The 27903-nt window shown below is 36.3% G+C and overlaps 1 protein-coding gene across 15 annotated transcripts in view; it reads right to left on the bottom strand.

Annotated features, from left to right (window-relative positions):
- The window catches only part of AKT3 (AKT serine/threonine kinase 3), a 343677-nt gene that overhangs the window by 253157 nt on the left and 62617 nt on the right, over nt 1-27903 (bottom strand). The window contains exon 4 of one of the 15 annotated variants that reach the window (XM_078357230.1): nt 20548-20609. The exons of the other annotated variants lie outside the window; for them this stretch is intronic. The gene's annotated coding sequence lies outside the window, so the exon portion shown is untranslated. The remainder of the gene's footprint in view (nt 1-20547; nt 20610-27903) is intronic. 15 annotated transcript variants of the gene reach the window in all.

The following is a 27903-nucleotide window of genomic DNA, read 5'->3' as shown; positions in this document are numbered from 1 at the left end:
GATGTCATAAAGGCCTACTAACTTGGTTTAACAGTACTAGTTAACACCAGTTAAATCAACTCTAACTCTAGGACCTTGGGATGATACCGTGGGGATGGGGAAAAGAAGTTAAAGTTTTCATCCCTCTTTCTAGATACAGAATTCGTCCTAAGCAGACAATGGAAGTAGGCAAATGGAACTTTGGCATAATTCCTACCCCCTTTCCTAGTATATATTCTTTGCCCACATCCTTTTGAAATTGCTACCAGTTGCAAGGTCTTCATGCTTCCTCCATTATGTTATGCCATTTTGATTTGCCTTAAGTTCTCCAAATGTCCCATATTTCAAAATTTAAACCCTACATCACCATCTGATTTCAACAGGAAACACAAAGAATACAAACTGCTTCTAAGGAATAAGTGAAAGAACATGCTTAAACCTTTTTTTTTTTTTTTTTTTTTTTGAGACGGAGTCTTGCTCCTTTACAAGGCTGGAGTGCAGTGCTGCAATCTTGGCTTACTGCCACCTCCGCCTCCCAGGTTCAAGCGATTCCCCTGCCTCCCTGCCTCAGTATCCCCGGTAGCTGGGACTACAGGCACGCACCACCATGCCTGGGTAATTTTTTGTATATTAGTAGAGACAGAGTCTCGCGATGTTTGCCAGGATGGTCTCGATCTCCTCCTGACCTCATGATCTGCCCACCTCGGCCTCCCAAAGTGCTGGGATTACAGGCATGAGCCACAGTGCCCAGACATGCATAAACCTTTATAAAAAGTAATAGCATGACTAAGAAGTTAAATAAATTTATAATCTATGGGGTAAGTGTAGTGTAAGAAATTAAAATAAAAGCAACACTTTAAAAAGAAAGCTAGGAAACATAAAGCAAGGTATTTGAATGCAGAAGGTTCCTAGGTAGGTGAGCTACGACTAACCTAAAAGCACTAAACTTTTTCACTTTCCAACAGTTTCTTCCTTTCTCCCCCCTAAACATACAGTTTCTCAAAATCTAGTATCTTCAAAATTTACCCCCAAAATTAAGAGAGAAATAAGCCAACAATGTCCACTTATATGAATGATCGTAGGAAATCTGTTTTCAATAAAAAAAAACAAACGTAAAATTTGGTTTAATAAAAAAATATTATTTCAGTATGTAGATTTGATAGCTGTATAATACTGTTCTTTTGTACCTCAATGCTGATCAAGATTGGTATAAAAATGGTTTTTTTCTAGGAGATGTAACCATTTCATCACGATATACTCCTCATCAAGACTCTCCCTCCAGCTGTTCTCTATCATCTGCTATATAAAACACAACTCTAGAACAGGTTAGGGCTTACATAGTAGAGTGTAAAATAACTGAATAGGAACATTGAGACATTTTATGGCAAACCTCTAGAACTAAATTGAAGAGCTAGAATCCCATCATTTCCCATGAAGCCTTCTATAAAGCCAAGATGGAGAAGTAACAATGAACCTCTCTTCTAACACTGCGACATAGGTCAGCACTTAATTTATGTACCGTCTCGAATTATTCTCTAGTGTTTCATATACTGGTCTTGTTCCCTTGAGTAGATAATGAAAGCATGGAAGTAGATTATGGAAGTCCTTACATAGAATTTGCCTCACTTTTATTTATTGTCCCAGGTTCCTTATTAATAGAGTACTCGTTCACTCTCAAAAGAGTACTGGCTTGGAAGATACACAGCCAGCTTATCCTTAAAGTAAAAGACCATGTCTTAAGTTTCATTTCTCATCAGATACCTAGTATATACTCAAGAGAATTGATTTGTTTGAATGAACTCCAAATTCATTATGGAGTCATTATTGTCTTGGTTATAGTCTCATGGCTCTCTGTACTTTGCATAATTAACATTTATCACAGTTGATAATTACACTAAATGATTAGCTGTACAGAATGTCTATCTACATTTGATTTTTACTGTGGGCAGTGGCACTCAAAACCAGGACTAGCAATGTGCTCCCCACCCTCAGTAGACATGTGGCAACATATAGAAACATTTTTGACTGCTGCCAATGTGCTGAGGAATGGAGGGGGAGAATCTGCTGTCATCTAGTGCAGGGTCCCCAACCCCTGGGCCGTGGATTGTGGCCCGGCAGGAACCAGGCTGCACAGCAGGAGGTGAGCAAGCATTACCACCTGAGCTCCACCTCCTATCAGATCAGCTGAGGCCTTAGATTCTCCACAAACCCTATTGTGAATTGCGCATGCGAGAAATCTACCTTGCATGCTCCTTTGAGAATCTAATGCCCTAATGATCTGAAGTGGAATAGTTTCATCCCAAAACCATCCCCCACCCACCACCCCAGTTCACAGAAAAACTGTCTTCCACAAAACTCGCCTCTGGTGCCAAAAAGGCTGGAGACAGTTGATCTAATGGGCAGAAGCCAGGGATTGTGCTAAACATGTTATAATGCCCAAGACAGCCGGCAATGACAAAGAATTATCTAGTTCAAAAATGCTGAAGAAACTACTCCATCAAGTCAAGAAGCCTGTCTATTTTGACCACAATCTTCCAGTGGAAAACCTTGATATGCATGAAATTGTCAATAAATAATTTGCCAAACTAATAAATGCATCACTCAAGTCCCCCCCCCCTTTTTTTTTTTGAGACGGAGTCTAGCTCTGTCCCCCAGGCTGAAGTGCAGTGGCACAATCCTGTATCACTGCTAACTCCGCCTCCCAGGTTCAAGTGATTCTCGTGCCTCAGCCTCCAGAGTAGCGGGGATTACAGGCACACGACATCACAGCCAGCTAATTTTGTTGCCCTTTTTTTTTCTAGGTAGAGACAGGGTTTAGCCATGTTGCCCAGGCTGGTCTCGAACTCCTGAGACCAGGTGATCTGCCCACCTTGGCCTCCCGAAGTGCGAAGATTACAGGCATGAGTCACTACACCTGGCCTCCTTTTTAAATTCTTATACTGGCTCCTTCTTTCTTCTTGCCTGTCTTCTGTCATATGTGCAAACCCACTTGAAGCAACAGAAATTAAGGGTTTAAAGTGTAAGCCTACCTTTGAAATTCTCCAAGTACTAGTATATTGATAGATTCACTGATAAGAAAACAAAACTATTAGCTAGATGAGCTTCATGTTAACATGCTCTCTATGTTACAGAATTATAAATTATAGTAAATTAGAAAGAAAACACTCAGGATTCCCCAAAGTGTTTTCTTGTAATGTTATCCCTGCAAGCCTTAAGTTAGTCATTAGATAAGTTTAGAACACAGCAAACCATATTCAAAAAGACCAGAATAAAACTCTTAAGACTCAACCACATCATCAAAGGCAGACAGTAAAAGAACACTTTTATCATAAAGCAATCTCACCTGAAGTTCAAAGCATGAACTTTGGTGGGATAAGGGAATCCCCAAAGTATGCATCAAAACGTGAAGGCCTTTGTTAAGTCTCAGGCATGGCCAAAGGAAGTAAGAATCTGCAGGTACTGTAGGGGGAAGCTAGGAGAGGGTGAAGCCCAATCAAGGAAGTGACCACAAGGAGTGCTGGCCAGCATGACTGAGAGATTGTTATACACAGAAGATGAACCATGTAAGTCACATAGATAACTGAACCCCAGTTTCTCACTGGAAGTTACAAATATAAAAAAGATGAAGCTAGAATGAACTCTTTGGTGTGGTTCAGAAACTGAGATATCAATGCAAATTCAGTTTTTAATATACAGATGCAGAAATCATAAGCATGAATGAGCATGTCATACAATTATTTCCTATTACTTATTTATTTATTTATTTATTTATTACTGAGAGGGCTTGAGAAGAGTGACACTCAACATGGGAACACAATTAATACCCAGATTTAGAGCTCTAAATATTCTCTAAACAAAAAGGAATCACGATTCCCTGGAAAACTGATGACTCCAGGGCTGAAGCAGGGATATCACAGCAGAGCCTGAAACATCTTACTGTGCCAGAGAGTAAGAAGGTGCTCAAAGAATGAGAGAGACATGCTAAAGGACACAGATGTTTGAAGGGAATCCCACTGACCAAATCTGAGACACTCTGCACATCGAAACAGACAACACTAAAGAATTATGACTCATTTGTTGAATAAAAGAATCCATGAGCCCACACTGATAAAAATAAATGAATCTATGAATGGAGAGATTCCTTATCAAAGAATCCCAAGTAATGAATGCTGAAGAAACAACAAATTAGAAAGTCGCCACTTGACATTCATCTTAGTCACAATTAAATGAGGCAAGAAACATCATCAATAGGGGCTAAAACTCATCAGTGAAAGAGAAACGTAATATTAACATAGTCTCAAATTACCTCCTTAGAAAATAATAAATGACAAAAGAGTACGTCTACAGTGGAGAAAACTAGTAGTCACTACCTTCAGGTGGGCAAAGTTTACATCAGTAATAATGGAATAAACCAAAATTGAGTATCAATTCAGAATATAGTAAGAACAAAACATCACTTTTGTGATACTGCTGCCAAAAATGTACAACCTACATCTAATCAGGAAGAAGCATTAGACAAACCCTAATTATAGGATGCTCTACAAAATAACTGGCACATAATATTTAAAAGCATAAAAGTCATAAAAGTAAAGACTGTGAACCCATTCCACATGAAGAGACTAAAGAGCCCTGACAATCAAATCAACATATCCTGGGTTAGAATTCTGCAATGAAAGGCATTATTGAAAGAATTGGCAAAATCTGAATGGGATCTGATAATTAGACAGCACTGACTAATATATCGCGATTAATATCTTGCCTGAATATACTATTTTTACATAAGAGAATGTCAATGCTACAAAAATCCACCAAAGTAATGAACAGTGAGGGAGCATCTCACTCTCAAATGGTTCATTAGAAAAAGCATTATTGGCTGGGTGCAGTGGCTCATGCCTGTAAGCCCAGCACTTTGGGAGGTCAAGGCAGGTGGATCACCCGAGGTCAGGAGTTCGAGAACAGCCTTGCCAACATGGTGAAACGCTCTCTCGACTAAAATACAAAAAATCGCTGGGCATGATGGCGGGTGCCTGTAATCCCAGCAACTGGGGAAGCCGAGACAGGAGAATTGTTTGAACATGAGAGGCAGAGGTTGCAGTGAGCCCAGATGGCATCACTGCACTGGGCAACAAAGAGTAAAACTGTCTCAAAAAACAAAACAAAACAAAAAAAAGCAAGAAAGAAAAAGCATTATTCTTAGAACTTTTCTATAAGTTTGAAATTATTTCAAAACAAAAACAAATGCAATGTCAAAGTTCTTACACTTGTAGTCTCTACTTGCTTTTTGATACAGATTTATATAATTGTTTTGTTTTGTTTTGTTTTCCATACAGAGTCTCAATCTATTGCCCAGGCTGGAATGCAGTGGTGTGATCTTGGCTCATTGCAACCTCTGCCTCCTGGGTTCAAGTGATTCTGGTGCCTCAGCCTCCTGAGTAGCTGGGACTACAACACGCCACCACATCTGATTAATTTTTTTTGTATTTTTAGTAGAGAGGAGGTTTCACCATGTTGGCCAAGCTGGTCTCAAACTCCTAACCTCAGGTGACCCTCCCAAAGTGCTGGGATTACAGGCGTGAGCCACTGCCACTGGCTAATTAATACTTAAAGCTCTTAAACAGGTTATGGTAATAAATTTCATTTGTTATTCACCTGACAAATACTAAGTGCCCTACTCTGTGACAGGCACTGGGAAAATGGTAGACAAAAATCACTGCTTTCACAGAGTTCCTATTTTCATGGGGGAGAAAAAAGGATATATAGTATGAAAAATGCTAGAAGAGAAACATAGGAAAGGAGGGAGTATAATACTTTGGGGTGGACTAAAGTAATCAAGGGAAGTCTCATTGAGAAGATAACTTTTAAGGAAAATTAAAACAATGTGAGGAAGCTCAATGCACATATCTGTGGGAAAGAGCTTTTTAGACTAGGGAACAGCAAAGCTTTAAGATGAAAAATGCCTGACATGTTGCAGAAAAATAAAAAAGCTACAACGGTTAGAGCATGAAGCAAAGGGAGGAAAACTAGTAGAAACTCCAGAAAAGTAATGAGGAGCCAGATCATCTAGAGCAGCAGTCCCTAACTATCTTGGCACCAGGTACCAATTTCGTGGAGACAATTGTTTCCACAGACCCTGGAGGAGGCAGGGGGAAAAGGTTTCGGACTGAAACTGTTCCACCTCAGATCATCAGGCATTAGTTAAGATTCTCAGGCAGGGCGTGGTGGCTCAAACCTGTAATTCCAGCACTTTGGGAGGCCGAGGCAGGTGGATCACAAGGTCAAGAGATCGAGACCATCTTGGTCAACATGGTGAAACCCCGTCTCTACTAAAAATACAAAAAATTAGCTGGGCATGGTGGCGCGTGCCTGTAATCCCAGCTACTCAGGAGGCTGAGGCAGGAGAATTGCCTGAACCCAGGAGGCGGAGGTTGCAGTGAGCCGAGATCGCGCCATTGCACTCCAGCCTGGGTAACAAGAGCGAAACTCCATCTCAAAAAAAAAAACCTTAAGTGAAAGCTAAATTACTAAATCATATTTTATGCTATACCTTTCCAAAATAATATGTTGGGTAATGAATAATTTTATGAATTGAAAAAATAAAAATTCATGATTTTGTTCCAATGTCCAGGTTTCCTTTTAAAATCAATGGACTTATTTCTTACATTAATAAAATAATCTAAAGGCCACATCTTAGTGTAAGTCTAAGAAATGCACTTAAATGAGAACAGTTATGTAATCTTACAATTGTAGTATATGCATCACAACCCGAAGAAAAAATAAGGAAAAAGTGAAGATGGTAATAAAAAAATTACAAGGCAGGAGAAATTAAAATTAAGAAAGATAAAAGGAAGGAAGGTTCTGCTTCTGTAAATATCAGATTAAATAATTCAGATGAATACTCCACTGAGAACAATTTTAAAACTTAAGACAAAATGAGGACTCTGGTAATTCCCATATTAAGCTGGAATCACAAATGGCTATTATTTAATGTCAATGGAGAATCAAAAAATAAACTAAGTCTTGCACAGATCTGCAACCCAGATTCAGGTCATCTGAGTAAATCAGAAATTTGGGCTTTAAACTTGGGTTAGGGTATTCCTGGATTGCTAACGCCTCAAAGGCATCAGCAAATACAAAAGAAGGTAACTTTATTTGTGGCTTCATTTGTCTTTGTCTCTTTAGAGACAGGGTCTCACTTGGTTGCCCAGACAGGAGTGCAGTGATGTGGCCTTGGCTCACTGCAGCCTCAATCTCATGGGCTTACGTATCCTCCCATCTCAGCCTCCCAAATAGCTGGGACTACAGGCCTGTGCCACTATATCTGGCTTTTTTTCTTTTTTCCCATGGAGAAAGGATATTGCTATGTTGCCCAGGCTAGTCTTTAAGTTCTGGGCTCAAGTGATCCTCCAGCATCAGCCTCCCTAAGTGCTGGGATTACCATGGGAGCCACCATGCCCAACCAAGGCTTCGTATTTCTACAAATAATTTTCAAATATCGTGTCCAGCAAACACATTCAATCTTCATCATTCATGGATTCTATATTTGCAAATTCACCTACTCACCTAAAAATTATTTGTAATAATCTATTGGGGGGAATAAGGGAGGGACAGTGGCGGTGGGAGGGGGGGAGCTGGGGATGGATAGCATGGGGAGAAATGCCAGATGTGGGTGAAGGGGAGGAAGACAGCAAATCACACTGCCACGTGTGTACCTATGCAACTATCTTGCATGTTCTGCACATGTACCCCAAAACCTAAAATGCAATTAAAAAGAATTATTTGTAATAAAAAATCTGGGTGCTTTAGGAGTTACTTGCAGGTATAGAGCAGCAAAACATTTGAATCACCTGAGGCCCGTGTTCTCAGATGAGGCTGCACCAGGTGTTGCTCAGCCTTCTTGCTTCAGCTTTCCTACTATAAACAATGTCCTTTTTGTGGTATATTTAGTGCCATGTTTTTCACATTTTTGTGCTTCCTGTTGGTGATTTCACTTTAATGGCCCTCAAGTATAATGCTGAAGTCTCATCTAGTGTTCCTCAGCAAAAGAAGGCTATAATGTGCCTTTCAGATAATAAATATATGTTTAAATAAGCTTCATTCAGGCATGAGTTATAGTGTTCGTGGCCATAAGTCCAAAGTTAATAATATTAAATAAGATGTTTTTAAACAGAAACACACATAAAACAAGGTTATATAATTGAACAGTTGATGAAGACATGATCAGAGACTTGAAAGAACCTAATCCTCTATTTCCCCTAGAGCAATGGTTCAGTACCTGAGGCCCCTTTCTGTAACATAACTACCAGGAATAATAACCATCAGCAGTATTTATAACCAGCATCTAATCAGCCAAGACACCAGGAGCAAGAACTAAAAGAAACAACAAATTACAGAAACAGACCTACAGGAACTTCAAATACTGACTAAAAGTATCGGACACAGAGTATAAATGAAAAAACTACATTTACTCTTTGTACAAGGAGATAGAAGCCAAACTTGAAATTTTCCTCAGTGAAATACAAAACTACACGAGACATGTCTAATCTAGAAGAGAAACAAATTTTGAGAACTGAAAAATACAATGTCCAAAAATAAAGGCTCAATGGACAAGCTAAAGAAATGTTATCTTCAGTGAGTGAAAGAAAATAAACCCCGACCTAGAACTGTTTTTACTCAGTAAAAACATCCTTTAAAAATGTGGAAAAAAGAATACATTTTCACACAAATAAAAACTAAAAGACATCAATGGATAAGTAATCCTTGGTATATACATACAATCGAACACTACTCAGCCTTAAAAGTTTTGACACATGGTACAAAATGGGTGAACCTTAAAGACACTATGCTAAGTGAAACAGGCCAGTCACTAAGGAAAAAATACCCTCTGATCCCACTCACATAAGTTACTTTACCCTTAACCATTTAAACACATTAAATGACAACTATAAGCAAAGCCCATAGCAACATGTTTGATATATAAAAAGAAGTAAATGTTAGCTGGGAAGAGATACCGTTAACGATGTAAAATTTTTTAAGAAAAAGATGAAATGCTTTGAAAAATATGTATACATTTTAAGAAATATATAGTAAGTGTTTTCCTGTTGAAGCAAAAATGCACAGAATTTTGGTTCCTTTATCCTGGAATATCTCGCCTCAATGTTGTAGTCACTAATCCAAATCCAGTACCTCATAAGAAATTAGGATGCTAGGACAATTTCTAAAAGTCAAAACAACAGATTTTGGTCAAGATACCTGGCAACTGTAAATGAATAAAAACATCTACAGTTATCCTCAAATTTCTAAAGAATATGTTTAATATCTTCTTAGAATTCTGAGTGTCTAAGAAATTCTGGCATGTATTTAGTAACTAAATCATGTGAAATAAATAGATTTAAATTTTGTTTCTTAAAATTATCTTTCCTTCCTAGAGGGGAAAAAGTAATCATTTGTTCTCAGTCTAGACTGCTGATCATCTGTTCTTAAATTTACATCAACAGAAAATACTAAAAATCATAGATAATAAATTTACTACATGTTTATTAACTGCCCCCTCTGAAACTCTTTTGTAATAATTTGATCAAGCTAACACACATTTTTTAGAAGCAAGGTATTTCAGGAAGAAGAGATAATGTCAAAATTATCTTTTTTATCTGACTGATGTATAATCAATGATCCACTCACTACAGATGGCTATGAAAGCATCCAAAAACTGTTTCTATGTGACACAGTGCATCGTGCTCCAAATGGACTGTTTTCCATACTATTAAGAAGACTAATAACAGACTTTCTCTCAAAAACCCTTCTTTTCAATTGTAAGTCCCTTCAGGACTCACGAAATAATTTCACAAAATAAATATGTGAATGGTTAAAACACTGACCTAAGCACATCTGGCAGTGCGATTTATGCATGGCAAAGTAAAGAGCATTGACACTGTATTTAAAATGTAAATCTTCTAATCTCCCAAATTCATGTACTTACTGTTCCAGAAACATTTCTAGAATGAACCAGAGCTTTCAGGATTAGAGCCAAGTATATTATAGTGAATTTTAATATTGGCTTATGTATCTGATATCTGTCATTTACTTATTTTATGACATAAAGACAGACTTATCTGAGTAGAAAATATTTTAGCAACTTATAAAAGCAAAAAACTGATATTTTTAAGCATAATTACTCAACTATGAAATCAAATATCAATCCCCCTCATTCTTCATTAAGTATTGCCTACTAGCTATACAAAATTGTATGGCTTATTACTCTAATAAAGAAAAATGATATAAAGTTTATTTTACTGCCATTAATGATTAATAAACTAAAACCAATTTCTCATTTTATTCTGAAATTCCCATACATTTTTAAGAAGTGAATAGCCTATCAGTAGAATTTTTGTTTCTAAAGGTTCTAATTAGAACAATCTTATCAATTAAAAATTATATAAACTTTACAGCCTCAGAATATATCCCTCTAAAATAATTTTCCAATTGGTAAACTATATTTCAGAGAATCCTGCTGTCTCTAAAATCCTGCTATTATAATCATGTAATAATACAAACTTTACAAATTTTATTAAATGAATGAGAAACTAATGCTTTACTGTGCATCACCTGAAAGTTCACCTTAATATTTTCCTTTAGGCTTGAGTTCAAAGCCCATTCAGGACAAAAGATTCTATCAGCCCTTCATGGATATCTATTTATCACTATTGGCTAAAAGCATGCCAACTGATAAGGGAAAATCTGCAACAGATTTAAAACAAGGAAGGAGTCAGAGAGCAGATATACACATCAAAATTCTTCATAGGATAGTCAAGTTTAAATGAAAACAATTAGAGTAATGTCAAAAAAAAAAGTTTAGTAAATATATTTGAGATGTTTCTGTACTTATTAGAACCTCATAGCTGCATATAAATTTTTAAGTATACTCACAAATACAGTAGTTATTGACTAGCATTTTTGAGTAAAAAGCAAAAGAATGTTAGTTATTTGCTTACTAATTCCAGTAGTTACGTATCGTATTTCCTTTAAGATTTAAAATTCTATTCGTTTTCTGTTTACTTCCATTTTGGGCACGAACAGTACTTTTGCTTTAATCTCAAAAGACTTGTAAATGACAGTCTTCTTTTTCATCCGTCTCATCAGCAGAATACTGAGACCAAGAAGTTAACATGGACACCCTCCAGTGGCTGGCTCTGTAGCACCACAAACATTTTTACCCTGAACTCTGATTTCACTGTGGATATTTTTGAATGATAGAAAATTTGGGGCTTATATAACAGATTACAATCATATAAATGTTGGTAAAATTTCAACCTTTAAAAATGAAAACATAAACTGTAAGTCACTATTTTGTCTCTATTTGCAAAATTCTCATGTCAAAATTTTCTTTACCAAGGTGTTAGATACTATTTGAATAACAGATATAAAAATAATTTTAATTCCTCTTTAATCTGTTTATTAATATTCAGAAACTGAAACATAACTATAAAGTAAAAGGGGCTAGAATAAAATTAGTCAAAAGGTATATAATAAATACTTATGGGAAAAAATTCCCCATACATTTATTTAACCTTAAAAGTGTAATATACAAGTACATTGGTAGGAAATAGCTGTATTTTTAAGAAAACTTCCACTAAAATTTATTTCAACTTCAAAGAGAATTACTATATTCCTAATATTTTAATTATAAATTCTGAAATCCCGGGTACCGACCACTATTACAGAAAACAAAATTAGTTTAAAAATACACAGTAACAAAGGATGGTAATGAAATAAATGAAACCAAAAAAGTCTATATTTAACTGGCTGTGCAGTCATTAGAAAGGTGCCCCATAACTACCATATGTTACTCAAATATGTTATCACACCTACGATCTCATCATATGTCTCCCAGGAAATTAATTAGCTCTAACTTTTTCAACTTTGACAAAAACGTCTGCAACAGTCAGATTACTAGCTGCTGCAAACATTTCAAAATCCAAAGCTTTCTTCAGCTTGTGTTTAACCTTTTAATTACTATTAATCATTTAGCAACATTTAGAACAGCATTCATTAGGCAGATGTCTAATTCTAGAATTTTAAATAATGTAAATTCATTTATACATATTTACTTTGATGCATATTTAGTAACTTTAAAAAATTAATCCAAAACCACTTATTGATACATCATTTCACAGCTGTATTTAAGATAAAGAGGAAAATACCTAAAATTTTACTTTTTCTAAAAATCTAAAAAATCCAAAGTAGTTGAGATTATATGGCTTATAGTAATATGTTTAATGAATATAAAACTCATCTAAGTTTTAAAAAGAAACATGAGGACATGTTAATTTTAAAAGCTTTTATAAGCTACCAGCAGTAAAAAGAAGAGAATTTTCATAAATAACTCCCTTACCACCAAACTTGCAAAAGGAAAAAGAAAGAAAAAATAAAACAAACTACTATTACTGTTTGATTTTGAACCACAAGCCCAGGCAACCCTCAACCATGTAAACCAGCTCCACCTCTATCACTTTATTAAAACTACCCTGGTAAGGCCACCAATGACTTCTTAAGTATTCATTTCACAAATATTTATTTAGCAAAGAACAAAAATCCACTCTTATAGAGCTTACATTCTAGTGGGATTGAAAGAGAAAATAAACATGATAAATAAGTTATATAATCTATGAGTAGTGAGAAGTGCTGTGTCCTGATTCCCTTGTTAACCAAACAAAAATTAAACCATAAAGCTTGAACTGTCTTCAGTAAAGTCACATAAAACATTACTAAATTCTCCTTTCAATTATCTCTGCTAACAAAAGAATGGATAATCCAAAAATAAACTCTACTTAGATTTAAGTTCCGAAGTTACTCCTCAGGCTGAAGTAAACGGTCAAGTTAAAGGGAATGAGGGCAACCTCAGGAACAGCCAAAAATACCCTGCTGGCAGTTATCTGTCTTCTCTTTGCAGCTACCCAGGTTTTTGCCTACTGTCACAGAAAATGGCACCTGTGAATTATACAATTTTTTTGGCTGAAAAGAACCTTAAAGATATCAGATGTCCTCAACAAAATTTTCCTTGGCCTGTCCAAGGAGACTTAAGCATTTCTTTCCCTTTATTTCCAAATTCCCTAAAATGCAGGAATGATGTCTTTATTTGCCTCTGTATTCCCAAAAGTTATTGAAAGTCTGGCAAGAGAAAGTTTGAACTTTTAAAAGCACTATTTTAGAAAGATCAGTCTGGTAGCAAATAGAGCAAAGGCTTAAGGTTTGTAACTATTGTTAAATAATTTGTATTATGTATAGGTGCATTCCTCTCAACCGGTGAGGAGGAGCATCCATTCATATTCAATAAATATTTATTAAGGTCCTACTGTAAGGCTACCATTACAGAGTATTCCAGGGGGAGAAAGAAAATGAATGATTTTAAACTGCAATTAGTTCTATAATGGAAATGTACAGGGTACTTTAATAGAGAATCTACTGTCTTCATTGGCTTCACAAAGAATTAAGATAACTTTATGCACAATGTTCTGCCAGGGAAAGGCAAGACCTTGGTAGATATTGCAGTAATATAAAGAAAGTAGGAGTTCAATTAACATTTAACAAACATTACAATGTCTCATGTTCTATGGCACAAACATAAACAATACCCAATCTCCAATCTCAGCCATTCAAGAGCTTGAATTCAAATGAGGAAAAGACACATCAATATATTATCTTGACTGTGAAGAACACACAGACTTTATGGAATCACAGAGAAGAACATGTAGCCAACCTGAGTAGTGAAAAAGTTTCCTAGAAGAAAAAAATGCCTAGAATAGGCAATAATCATGAAAACATAAATAACACATATTTTGAGGGAATAATTAACAGTAGAAGATAATAACGTGCACAGGGGATTGGAGGAGGTGGAAGACAGGAATGGTTCCAAGTCTGGTGATTTGTCAGTAGAGGAAAGCTGAAAGGAAATTGTTATTAATGAAAAAGATAGTCTCAGTTTTTAAAAAATCTGAATTTATGATGCCAATGGCATATCCATGTGGAAATTTTTTCCAACTACAACGCTAAAGAGAAGTTCTTTGATTTGTTATTTTCATAAGCACCTGGAATTCACTCATACACAAGTAAGATTTGTAGCCATGACAGCAGAAGAGCTAAAAATTTGCAGAGGGCACAAAAGGCTCAAGAACAGAGTGAGAATGAGATATAGTCACACTATGTAGGTATCAAAAGAGTCAGTTAAAGAGCACTCCAATGCAGTGATGAACCAGGAAAGCCCATCAGGGAAACCAAGGGAGATGAATGTTTCAATAAGGAGTGGGTAATCAATAAATTAAAAGATAGACACACCCAGAAGGCAAAACAGAGTAAAGGCCATTGATTATGGTAAAAGGAGATAATTAGTGGCTAGAGTTTTATCATGCCTAAGATCTCGTTAATTATAATCACAACGAAGAGTATAAAGACTAACACATGAACCACATTCTCATAACCTCCATTTTTATAAAAATACTTAATATTAGAAGAAATAGATATATAAGCAAACAAAAAATTATACAGAGTAACTATTTCCACTAATAGACAACTTTTTAAATAATCTTTCTTCACAAGAAAGAAGTATTTTCAAGTTAAAAATACTCAATTGTGTGTGTGTGTGTGTGTGTGTGTGTGTGTGTGTGTGTGTGGTTTTGAGACGGAGTTTCGCTCTTGTTACCCAGGCTGGAGTGCAATGGCGCGATCTCGGCTCACCGCAACCTCCGCCTCTTGGGTTCAGGCAATTCTCCTGCCTCAGCCTCCTGAGTAGCTGGGATTACAGGCACGCGCCACCATGCCCAGCTAATTTTTGTATTTTTAGTAGAGACGGGGTTTCACCTTGTTGACCAGGATGGTCTCAATCTCCTGACCTCGTGACCCACCCGCCTCGGCCTCCCAAAGTGCTGGGATTACAGGCGTGAGCCACCGCGCCCAGCAATAGTATATAGTTTTAAAAAGACTTCTTGTCATTTACAGATAATACAACCTATATATGAAATGATATAATAGCTGAGATTTGCTTCAAAATAATCCAGTGGGTAAAGGAGGAGTAGGTGGATATATAGATAAAATAAGACTGGCCATGAGTTGAAAATTTTTGAAGCTGGTGATGATTACATGGGTGTTGATTATACTTGTCTCTCTACTTTGGTATATGCTTGAATATTTTTCTTAATGTTTTAGTGCCTACCAGGAAACAGAAATATTTTAATTTTTCTCTAATTGTATTTACTATTTGCTTACAGGGTTGTGAAACTAATCTTAAACTGTCAAAAGCAATGAAAACAGTAAAATTTCTATAGGAACAAAGGTGGAAAACTTGCCTTATAAAACACAGAGAGGAGGGAAAAAAAAAATCAAGCATAAACAAATTCTAGAATTTTGTTCTGGTTTCAAAAATATTTAAAATTATAAAATGCCACATAATTTAAAAATATTTAGAATCAAAAAATAAAAAATAGATGCCCTGTTTTCCCCAGAAGCTGGTATACATACATATTTTCTTAACAAATATTATATTGCTATGGTTCTTTATGGGATAATTACTTAATGCAAAAAAGTCTTTGACAAATTCTTACATAGTGACAGAACGAGCATATACCTGTTACAGATAAAATTGGCTTTCAGCTGTTAATTTTAACTGATATATTTTCTTACATGTTTCCTTATTTCCACTGCTAAGAGTTTTTTCACCCGAGTAACTCCAATTCACTTTCCAGGTCTCTGTTTAAATATTACTTATTTCATGAGTCTGCTGTCAAATTCACATAGTAGGGCAGAATGTCATTCTGTATGCTCCTACAGAACTCTTTTCTATCCCTATCAAAAAGAGTTTTAGTTAGGTGTCACGTCTTTTTAAAAATTGAGATATAATTCACATACCATAAAAATCACCATTTTAAAGCATACAAGCCATAGTCATTACATTCACAAGATGGTGCAATTATCACTACTAATTCCAGAACTTTTCATCACCCCGAAGTCATTCTCCATTCCTTCCCCTCCTAATCTCCTGGCAACCATTAAACCACTTTCTATCCCTATGGATTTGTCTATTTTGGACATTTCATATTAAGGAATAATCATATAGTATGTAGCCTTTTGTGTGTAGTTTTTTTCGCTTAGCTGAGCTTTTCAAGGTTACTTCATTTCTTTTCTGTCTGAATAATGTTCCATTTTCTGGATAATCATAATTTGCTTATCTACTCTAAAGCTGAATGGACATTTGTGGTTTGGGAGGCAATGAATAATATCACTACAAACATGCACATACAAGTTTTGTGCAAACATATGACTTTGATTCCCTTGGAAATATACCCAGGTGTTGACTGCTGAGTCCTGTAACTCTATGTTTTAAGTTTTTGAGGAACTGCTGTTTTTCAAAGCAGCTGTACCATTCTACTATCACACCAACAGCATATGAGGATTCCAATTTCTCCATAACCTCACCAACACTTTTTATCATTTGTCTTTTTGATTACAGCCATCCCAATGGGTATGAGTTGGTATCTCACATGATTTTGATCTGCATTTCTCTAATGGGTAATGATGTTGAGCATCTTTTCATGTATTATTGGCCATCTGAATATCTTCTTTGGAGAAAATGTCTATTCAGGTCATTTGTCTATTCAGATTTGTTAACTGGGTTGTCTTTTTATTGTTAAGTTATAAGAATTCTTAATATATTCTGGATACTAGCCCCTTATCAGATTCATAATTTACAAATATTTTCTCCCATACTATATTCTTTTCACTTTTTAAAAAATTGTTATTTCTTGGGAGACCTTTTCACTTTCTTGACAGTAGCCTTGAAAATACATGTTTTTTATTTTGATGAAGTACACTGTATCTTTTTCATTGACTCCTTGTGCTTTTGGTGTCAAATCAATAAACTATTACCCAATCCAAAATTACAAAGATTCACCCCTATGTTTTCTTCTAAGAGTTTTAGTTTTTATAATTTAGGTGTTTAATAGATGTTGTATTAATTTTTATATATAGTATCCGGTAAGGGGTCCAAATTCATTCTTTGGCATGTGGAAATCAGGTTGTTCCATCATCATTTCCTAAAGACTATTCTTCCCCACTGAATCGCCTTGCCATCCTTGTTGAATATTAATTGGACACATATGTATGGCTTAAATTCTGGCTTCTCAATTATATTCCATTGATCTTCAACTATCCTCTGTCTCTTTTTGACTGCACCTAGCACAGAGCCTAAAGGTGGGAAGCACTCGATAAAGATTTGTCAGTTGAACATCCAACTCCGTCAATAATAAAATGATAGAATTTCCGAGCTAAGAAAAGCCTTAGAGGGCGTTATCCTATCCCATTATTTAACAAACAGGAAGACTGAAACCTAAGAGAGGTTAACTGACTAGCTCAAAGACAGACAACAAATTAAACATAGAATGAAGGCAGGACCTGAATTTCAGTCCCTAATTCCAATGCAGAGCTCTTGCCATAATATCATGCCGGTTTTTCAAGTAATACTAATTGCTTTAATATCCACCAATGTGCCTGTCTGGGAGAAGTTGCAGGTCTATGAGAAGACAGAGATAGGTATGTATATGTTAGCTTAATCAAAGTGGAATCCTTCTAAGTATCCCCAAAAAGCCTTACAACCAAAATGTGCCAGAAAATAATATACGACAGAATACAATGTTCCTTTCCAGACAGCTGTTTCTAACTTCATTTTTTGCTTGAGAGATAGCTAGTCACACTTTTAAGCCTGGAGATTATTCTAAATAGAAGAAAACATTTGTGACAGTACAAACGATAAAGTATTCAGGTACCTAGTTCCATCACCCTGTTCTCTCCTACATTTCCCACCACAGTTATCAGCCTTCATTCATCACTGCTGTTTTAAAGACTGCAGAAATAGAGTCTGCCATGCTTCTAAAAGCCAGAGCAATTTAAGAGCTGGAGGAGAGCAGAGAACTAAAGGGAAACAACTGAGAAGCTATGAGAAAAGCCTTCTAAAAAGATACATGGGGGGAGGAGAATCTACATGATTACATATTATTTCAGGGAAAAGGGAAGAGGCTAGATGTTCAAGCTAAATACTGCATTTAAATGTACATGTGAGGGAAATGCTATATGTGCAAATGTTGTATATGCAAAATGTATAAGCAGACCATGAATTGTCTTGTAGTCAAAATATTTAAGCTTCAGTTTAAACTAAAACCTCTTCTCTGAATCCTTCCCAGAGTCCCTCAAACACAGTTAACTATTTCTTTCCTGTTGCCCCCACTCTTCCTACTACACACCTCCATGACTAAGATTATTAGAGTGCATGCTCCTAGTTACATCAGTTTGCCTCCCTCCCAAATCATCTTCTGAGGGCACAGACCACGTGTTTTCCATGTTCTTTTCTGTGCAGAACCTAACACAGCCCTGGCACATGTAAGTACTTCGTAACTCTTTGTTGAATGGATATATTAAAACTGCTTATAATACTGAATACATCTACTCAAAAGTGTCAGTAACAAGAAATTTGTTAATTCTTGCTGTGATAATTCCAAACATTATTGACACATAACTTAACAATACTTATTTGCTCTAAGTACAAACTTCAGAGTTAGCTAACCTGCAAAAAACAAAAAAACCTAACAATATATTTAGAACGGAATATTGTTGTCAGTCATCTCTGCTAATAAGGCATTTCTATATACTCTTAGCTAAAAATACCACAAAAGGTTCAAGTAAGACTAATCAATGACAAGCAGAATGGTCTCATGTGGTGATTCAAAAAGAAACTGGAGAATCATCTCTTTGGAGGCATGTAAAGGAATTCTGGAGGGTAATTAAACATATTGTCATGTTCACCAAGTATGAGTGAAACAGAAGAATAAAATGACTATGAAATACTGGCTTGGTGATTTTAACGATTTGCCTCCACTGTGGCCTCTTTAGGAAGGTCATTTCGTCTTTCGGTGCCTCTTTTAGTTTGTATCTTATAAAACGTGAATAAGCTATAGTCCCAGCTACTGGGGAGGCCGAGGCGGGAGGATAGCTTGAGCCCAGGAGTTCCAGAATGCAGTAAGCCATGATTACACCTGTGAATAGCCACTGCACTCCAGGCTGAGCAACATAGTGAGACCCCCATCCCCCTAAAAAAAAAGTTTTTAAAAATGGGAATGTCACACTCACAAGCTCATTGTGAGAATCAAATCATACTGTCTATCACCTCATACAGAGGTTCCGACACTAGTATATAAGCCTACAACAATGTTAATTCCCTTCCCAATTGGCAACAGGTTGTAAATTAAGGGGTCGACTCAAAAAGCTCTTTTCTCTGTAAATATCTCCCCTAACAGATGTCAATGTTTGAAGTTTTACCATGAGAAAATTCTGTTTGGATCTTCAAGAGCTCCAATTAAATGTGAAACAATCCATCAATACTTTAGTGTGTTTACTCATCATTTTAAAGATAACTTAACAAAGCCTACAGATCCTGGAGATCTCTTCTGATAGTGAACAGAGAAACATCTATGGATGGTTACTGCTACATGACGAGTTTGAAAGAGCAAGGAGAAAAGGGCCATAAAAGGGTCCTAGAGACAAACTTTTCCCACTTTGCAGTATTTCTTACAATTAGTCCCATCCAAATTCATAAATTCATTAGTAAACCAGTATATAAGTTTATTTTGTACACTGTGAAACATAAACACCTGCCACAGGTAAACACACTACTAACTTTTCTCTTTTTCATGCAGTTCCACATTTGCGGGCTCCACTCCTTTCACGACTAGAATTTTTCCTATATTTATACCATTGCTACAATACTATTTTGTGTATAAAATCACAGCTTTGAGCTAATGTCTATGAAGTTGATCTTCGGCACAGACCATTTTTCTTGTGAAAAGGTTTGTCACCTAATGGTTATTTTTATGTTCATGTTAATTAGACTGCCTCTATAATTGTTTGTATTTTCTCTCTCAAGTTTGATTTCTGTGGTTCCAGAAGCATACCTGCCTACTAATTTCAAGTAAAATAGTATTTATTAAGAGTTGAAGTTTTTGTTATTAAAAAAAAAAGAAAAGCCCCAAACCACAATTTAATGGTATCTTTTTACCCTCTACAGCCAAAGAAAATATATACTTAGGATATACTATTTGCTCTATGCTTTCTCAATATTTACAGATTTCACCAAGACAACATAATGTCCAAATTTCACATTTTATTCCAATTATTATTTTGAGACAGGGTTTCACTGTCACCCAGGCTGAAGTGTAGTGGTGCAAATATGGCTGACTGCAGCCTCGACCTCCCAAGCTCAAAGGGCCCTCCCATCTCAGCCACCTGAGTAGCTGGTACTACAGGTGGGTGCCACCATGTCTGGCTAATTTTTGTATTTTTTGTAAAGACAAGGTTTCACCATGTTGCCCAGTCTGGTTTCACACTTCTGGGCTCAAGCGATCCTCCTGCCTCAGATTCCCAGAGTGCTGGCATTACAGGCGTGAGCCACCGCACCTGTCTTTTATTCCTATTATTAAGGAGTAACCACTACCACTTTCTTTCCCCAAGTTGTAGCCCAAATTCTAAGTCACTCACCCGCCCGCCATTTTATGAATCTTGTACCTCCTCTCTACCTGTGGGATCCAATGAAGAGAACTCTATAAAGTAAAGGTGGAGAGAATTACTGTCAAAAATGAAATAACAAATTTTTAACAGTTCCAGAAAGGCTAATAAAATCAGTCCTGGACTCATTAGAGAAGAAAAACTCTAAATCCAAAGACTAGAGAATAGATAGAGATTATACTCTAATTTAAAAATACCGAAATATAGTTAAGATCCAAAATGTTTAATATAGAACTTTACAAAATCCTGCAAAATAAACTTAGTATTATTTATAGACAAAGATCAAAATGATACTTCTACTTTCCCAGGCTTACCGAAAAACCCAATCCATCAATTAAATTGGAGAAAAGAAAATAGAGATTTGAATAAAAACAAATTAAAGGATTGCATTTTAAAGTGCACACAGAATAAAGAATACTAAAGCATTTATTTTCTTCTATTCACAGCATACTTAGGATTCATCCATAAATCCGAGGTTGGCAACCATCTTCTTCTTCTCTACTGATATAGTGAAGAAAGCATCTCTTCACAGCATGCCTGCAACTCTCCCTTTCTTCCTACACTAACCTCCTTAATGAATGTTATCACATACTCTCCATCAATGAAGAGCAAAATCACCAAATTGGTTCTAATTTTAGGCCAAGTCAAAATGATGATGATAGGTTAAATAATAACATTTTTTATGTTACAGGCACACTGCTGAATGCTTTCCATAAGTTAATCCTGCTTGTCTGTCTCCACTGAAGACTGTAACAAAATCCATATGTTGAAGCTTTAACCACCCGCCATGTGATATTTGAAATGAGGCCTTTGGGAAGAGATTAGTTAGACGAAGTCATGACGGTGGGGCCCTCATCCTCATAAGATTAGTGCCCTTATTACAAGAGCACCAAGAGAGCTTGTTCACTCTTTCTCCATCATGTGAGGCAGAGCAAGAAGCCAGAAGGAGAGCCCTCACCAGAACCCCATCATGCTGGCACCTTTATCTCAAGTATCCAGCCTCCAGAACTGTGAGAAAAAACCTAGACTATAAAACTTTGTTGTGGCAGCTTGAACAGACTAATTCAGATAGAAACTATTATGTCCCCATTTTACAGAAGAGAAAATTATAGCTTACACAGACTAAATACACTCCCTACTGTGGATCCAGGAGACAGTGATAGGGCTAGAACTTAAACCCAACTTTTAACCAATACTGTTCTGGTGATGTCACTGATATGACTGAGTGCCTAAATGTATCATGAGTTGTGCTAAGCGCAACAGAAAAAAATAAGGTGTCCTTAAGGAATTCATGTATCTAATCATAATCAAGTACTATAGACAAACACATGAATTGACAAAGAATGACTTCCTCGAGGTCTGGCACTTAAGAAATGCTTGGTGAAATAAACAGAAAAACCATCAGGCAGTAATATAATGTAGTTAAGTGCTACATGAGTGGGTTAAATAAAACAAAGGTTTCCAGGAGCAAGCAACTGTGGGTACAGTAAGGCAAGCACTCTAACAGCAGCCCTCAACCTTTTTGGTTCCAGGAACCGGTTTCATGGAGGACAATTTTTCCACAGGGTTGGGAGCGGGCAGGATAGGGGATGGGGAGTGAGGACGGTTTGGGGATGATGTAAGTGCATTACATTTATCATTAAATTCTCATGAGGAACGTACAACCTAGATCCATCACATGCACAGTTCACAACAGAGTTTGTGTACCTATGAGTATCTAACATGCCAGCTGATCTGACAGGAGGTGGAGCTCAGGTGGTAACGCTCATCTCCTGCTCTATGGCAGGGGGTGGGGAGACGTGGTCCTAACAGGCCAAGAACTTGTATTGGTCTACAGCTCGGAGATTGGGGGCCCCTGCACTGTACAAACAGGAAGAGTACGAGAAAAACTAACAGAAATAAATACAATGCAGTCAGAACAGGATACAGTTAATAACATTTGTAAGAAATTTATCAGAGATCACCAGTGGAAGTAACATGTAAGTTGTCTTTCTCATGACAACTTGAGATGAAACGAATGTCACTGTTAGAATCAGACATAATTCTAGGTTGAAGGAACTATCTGGTCAAAAACATGGAATTTGGAAATGTGGGTGGTTGTTCCTTTTTGGATCCCATATTGAACAATGTAGTTTATAATACAAAATGTATTAACAGGTGCCCCCAGCTCTCATCTTTTTTGGAAGACCCTACACAAAGCATAAAATCACCTTGAAAGTACAGATATTGATTCCTTGTTCAAAAGCATTCAATAGTGCCACTCCGCCCACAAGGTAATAATATTCAAATTCAAATTCCTTAGATTAGAATGTTAGACCTCTCACAATCTGTCCCTGTTTTTCCATTTCTCCCTAATTCACCTTGAGGCATGAAGCCTTTATACTGAAGCTACCCCCACATTATTTGGAGCTCCTAAATAGGCCCTGTTAGAATGTTTACATCTGGACTTTGGGACCTCTAAGATTTATTTCAAAGCCTGGCTTCCTCTGAAAGTATGACCTTGCTTATTACCTCACTTACTACACTCCATCTTATGTTAGTTACATTCCTGCATGTCTCCATTAAAAACTATCCGTTATTTGGGGGATGGCACCTACCCTACAGACGAAGATAGCAAAGAAAATACATTAATGCTTTTCCACTGGGAATATAGTGGAAAAATACACTAGGGCTGCGTGTGTGGTGGCTCACTTTGGGAGGCCGAGGAGGGAGGATCACCTGAGGTCAGGAGTTCGAGACCTGCCTGACCAACATGGAGAAACCCCATCTCTACTAAAAATAAAAAAAATAAAAAGAAATCAGCCAGGTGTGGTGGCACATGCCTGTAATCCCAGCTACTCAGGAGGCGAAGGCAGGAGAATTGCTTGAACCCAGGAAGCGGAGGATGCAGTGAGCTGAGATGGCACTATTGCACTCCAGCCTGGACAACAAGAACAAAAATCCATCTCCAAAAAAAAAATACACTAAAGCAAATCTTTGGGTATCTAAGTACTATAAAGAAGTTAATCATTACAATGCAATATAAAAGCAATAATAGACAAATATACAGAGTATTATGACTGAATCACCCAACTAAGCCTTGGAAAGGTTGAGGCCAGCTTCTCAGAGAAGATGACACAAACTGGTTCTTAAAAGACATTACAAAGATACAGGTAAAGAATACACAAATATAAAATGGTACCACGTGGAGAACTACTAATTCAACGTCACTAGAATGTAAAGCATGAAGCTGGAAGTGGCAGAGTATCATCCTATAGAGACAGACAAAAAGGCTTTCTATACTGTGTTAAGAACATTGTTCTGGCCAGGCGTGGTGGCTGATGACTGTAATCCCAGTACTTTGGAAGGCCGAGGTGGGTGGATTGCTTGAGGTCAGGAGTTCAAGACCGGCCTGGCCAACATGGTAAAACTCCGTCTCTTAAGAAAAAAAAAAAAAGAACATTGTGCTATAGGCCAGTGGTTTAAAGGTACAAAGTATAAAGCGTATGCTGTGTCAAAACTATGTTAAATTATATTGGAAATTTTTTAAAATTGAATTAAATAGATAGTACATGTAGGCCAGGCACAGTGGCTCAAATCTGTAATCCCAGCACTTTAGGAAGCCCAGGTGGATGGATCACAAGGTCAAGGGATGGAGACCATCCTGGCCAACATGGTGAAACTGTGTCTCTACTAAAAATACAAAAATTAGCTGGGCATGGTGGTACACACCTGTAGTCCCAGCTACTCGGGAGGCTGAGGCAGGAGAATCACTGCACCTGGGAGGTGGAGGTTGCAGTGAGCAAGATCATGCCACTGCACTCCAGCCTGGTGACAGAGCAAGTCTCTGTCTCAAAAAAAAAAAAAAAAAAAAAAAAAAAAAAAATTATATGTATATGTCAAAAATCCAACATTAAAAAGGTATACAGTAAAGTCTCATTACACCTGTCCAGCTGCCCTGTTTAACTGGAATAGAATATTAGTTGTTTTTCCTTCCAAAATTTCTTCATGACAACATAAGCAACTATACAGCTATATCTTATTTCCTCTCCTTTACACAAAAGTGTTAGTACCTTTTTAAATTGAGGTGGTTTTTCCATTATTTTCCATATAAATTCTATTCTTCCTATTTTTTTCTTCCTCATCACTGAATGGAGCTCATCCTAGTATTCTTTATCAACAACATAATATTCCATTGTATTTCTGTACCATGATTTACTTAACCAATTTCCTATTAATGGACATTTGGGCTTTTCCCTATTCTGTTGCTATGCGTTGTCTTGGCATATATAAAGAAAATCCAGTCTCATGCAGCCATGAAGAGGAAAGGGGAGAAAAATGTTCAGCTTTTTGGATTATTATTGATAATCTTCAAATCTTTTGCTGTTACACACAATAGTTCTAGGAATCACCTTGTATATATCACATAACAAATATTCCTAAGTTTACCTATATGATCCACTCCCAGAAATGAAAAGATACATTTTTAAGTTTGATATATGTTGTCAAACCGTCCCTAAAGTTTGTAGGTACTCCTACAATGTAGATGCTTCTCCAACAATATTGAGCAGTGACAACGCCTGGTTTTCCAGAGCAAAAACAGAATCCTGGAGAACTTTACCCTGTAAAAACCTCATTCGGGGAGAAAAATTCAAAAGAAGAATGAGAATAACATTCAAAGAGATCAAGGAAAATAGGAGATCATGAGGTTCCAGGAGACAAGCAACTTTGCTCACCATTGTCAAATACAAAGAAATATTTAATAAGATAAATAATTAACCAAAATACAAAACCTATATGATTCAAACAGTATGGTATTCACGCAAAAACAGAATGGATCAGGAAAGGATAAGCGAAACACTGTATGAAGAACAATGGTACTTAAGAATAAAAGAATTGACAATAAAGGAAAGTTAATACTACTCTCCACCAAGAAGAACCAGAGCTCCCTAGAGAGCTGCTTCTAGAGCTAGGAAAGTAAACAACGAGCCTGGAATATCTTGTCCCAGAAAGTCCTCAAAAATTGATGGAGACATGTCAAAAGAATATAGGAGCTAGCCCCAAAGTACTTTCATGGGCCCAATCTAGGATCACTTAAGCACTTCAAAATAAATGATAGTAAAAGATTATAACCCATTGAGTAAGTCAGAATTCATGAAGGAGAAAATTTTCTTATAGTAAAAAGCCAACTAAAATGAAATAGAAATGTCAGAATTAGAAAATTGCCATAAATCATTAATAACGTATTCAAGTAAGAACCATAAATGGATGCCAAAATTGGTGGGCCAAAGTCTGAGGAGCAACCAGGTATCCACATAATCTCAAAGAATCATACTACAAAATTTCTATTAACCATAAAGAAAAAAAAATAGTAACTGTATAATGAAAAAGGAACTTGGCAGACACTACCATAACCAGGTGATCAAAGTTAACATTTCCAGGACTGGGACAAATCAACATGATGTGCCTCCTGAATAAAAACGATTAGAAAGACAAGGCAATTGAATTCAACATATGACTCAAGATTATTTTTTGGAGAGAGCTATAAAAGCAATTACTTGCAATATCTGAATAACTATGTTATATCAATGTTAATTTCTTGATTTTGGTATCTATAATTATGTAGAATACCACCTTCATTTCAGGAAACATGCACTTAAGTATGTAAGACTAAAGGGGGCACCGTGTCTCAAATTTACCCTAAAATGGTTAACAAAAAAAATTCTATATATTTGAACATAAATATATTTAAGTATTTTAAAATATGCTTAAAATCTATATATTTAAAATATCATATATAGAATGGGGAGACAGAACAGAGGGAAGAAAAGGAGAAGAGAAAAAAAGAAAAATAATACAAATGTAGAAAAATGTTAATATCTGACAAATAAGCATATGAACTTTGTAACTGTTCTAACTTTTAAATAGGGCTGAATTATGTCAATATAAAACGTTCAGTAGATGTGGAATTGTAACGGAGATTGATTCTGACTCCAGTTTGCATTCAAATATTCCTTTGAATGAATCCTTCCATTGAATGAAAATTTTAAGAACACAATTGTACCTTTTTATAGATTACTACTATTTAAAAAATAAACTTATGCCTAGGGAAAAAACAAACACTAAGGGAAACTATAGCAAAAATGTTTTAAATTTGTTTTAATTGCAAAGTAGGGCATAATTTTTAAAAACAAAATCCAAATAACAGTTAAATTATTTTGTCTGGCATACTTCTACACTCTTGGTAACTACTGTTAATAGAGCTATATATAGCCTTCTAAATTTTTTTCTATGGAAAAATCTAATGTATATACAATTTTCTTTATAAACATGATACCACATTATATGAACTACTGTTTTACTTTACATTTTTAAACTCATTCTTTCATGTTAGTACATAATAATCTTTTTATTGTTGCTTAGAATTCCATAGTATGAATAAATACATTTGTCTTTTAGTGAGTACTTAAAAGACTGTCTCCAACTTTTTTCATTTATATATAATGCTATAAGAATGTGAAAGCGCTAGTTCACTTTGTTTTACTTCGCATTTTCTTGCTCTTATTTGTTCTTAGCCATTTGTACTTCCCTTCTCTGTTGAATGCCTGTTCACGTTCTTTGTCCATTCTCCTATTGGGTCATTTATCTTTTTCTTAATGATTTATAGAAGCACACTGTATAAGAGTATTAACCCTTATTTCTAACCCAGTATATACCTTTTGTTGTAGAGATGATTTCACTTTCACCTTATCAAATCTTTATGGATTTCTAAATGCCACAATAATGTTGATGTTTGGGTGGTGAATCTATGGATTTTTTAACAACTGTTTAAATGTATCTATTATCTTCAGTAAGTATCTTAAGTGAAAAAAGGTCACCTTTTCATATTCCTTAAAACAAGCAAAATTCCAACAAGATTTCTGATGAAACCTGGTAAATTGATTCTAAAATTCACATGGATTGATGGATTTATTTAATCCTTCCTTTTTTAAACAGGGTCTTGCTCAGTCACCCAGGCTGGAGCACAGTGGCACAATCACAGCTCACTGTAGCCTCAATCTCCCAGGCCCAAGCAATCCTCCTACCTCAGCCTCCCGAGCAGGTGGGACTACAAGTGCACACCACTGTGCCCAGCTAATTTTTATATTTTTTGTAGATGTGGAGTCTTGCTATGTTGTTCAGCCTGGTCTCAAGCTCCTGGGCTAAGTGATCTGCCCACATTAGCCTTTCAAAGTGCTGGGACTACAGGAGTAAGCCACTACACCCAGCCAACTATTCCCTCTTAAAGGCCCTTTGGAAACAAGAGAACCAAGCCAAACATGAAGAACAAATAGGGTAAGACTTGCCTTA

Source organism: Callithrix jacchus, chromosome 19, assembly GCF_049354715.1.
Source record: "Callithrix jacchus isolate 240 chromosome 19, calJac240_pri, whole genome shotgun sequence".
NCBI lineage: Eukaryota > Metazoa > Chordata > Mammalia > Primates > Cebidae > Callithrix > Callithrix jacchus.
The sequence above is the reverse complement of the archived record's forward strand: the minus strand, read 5'-3'. Positions and strand labels throughout refer to the sequence as shown.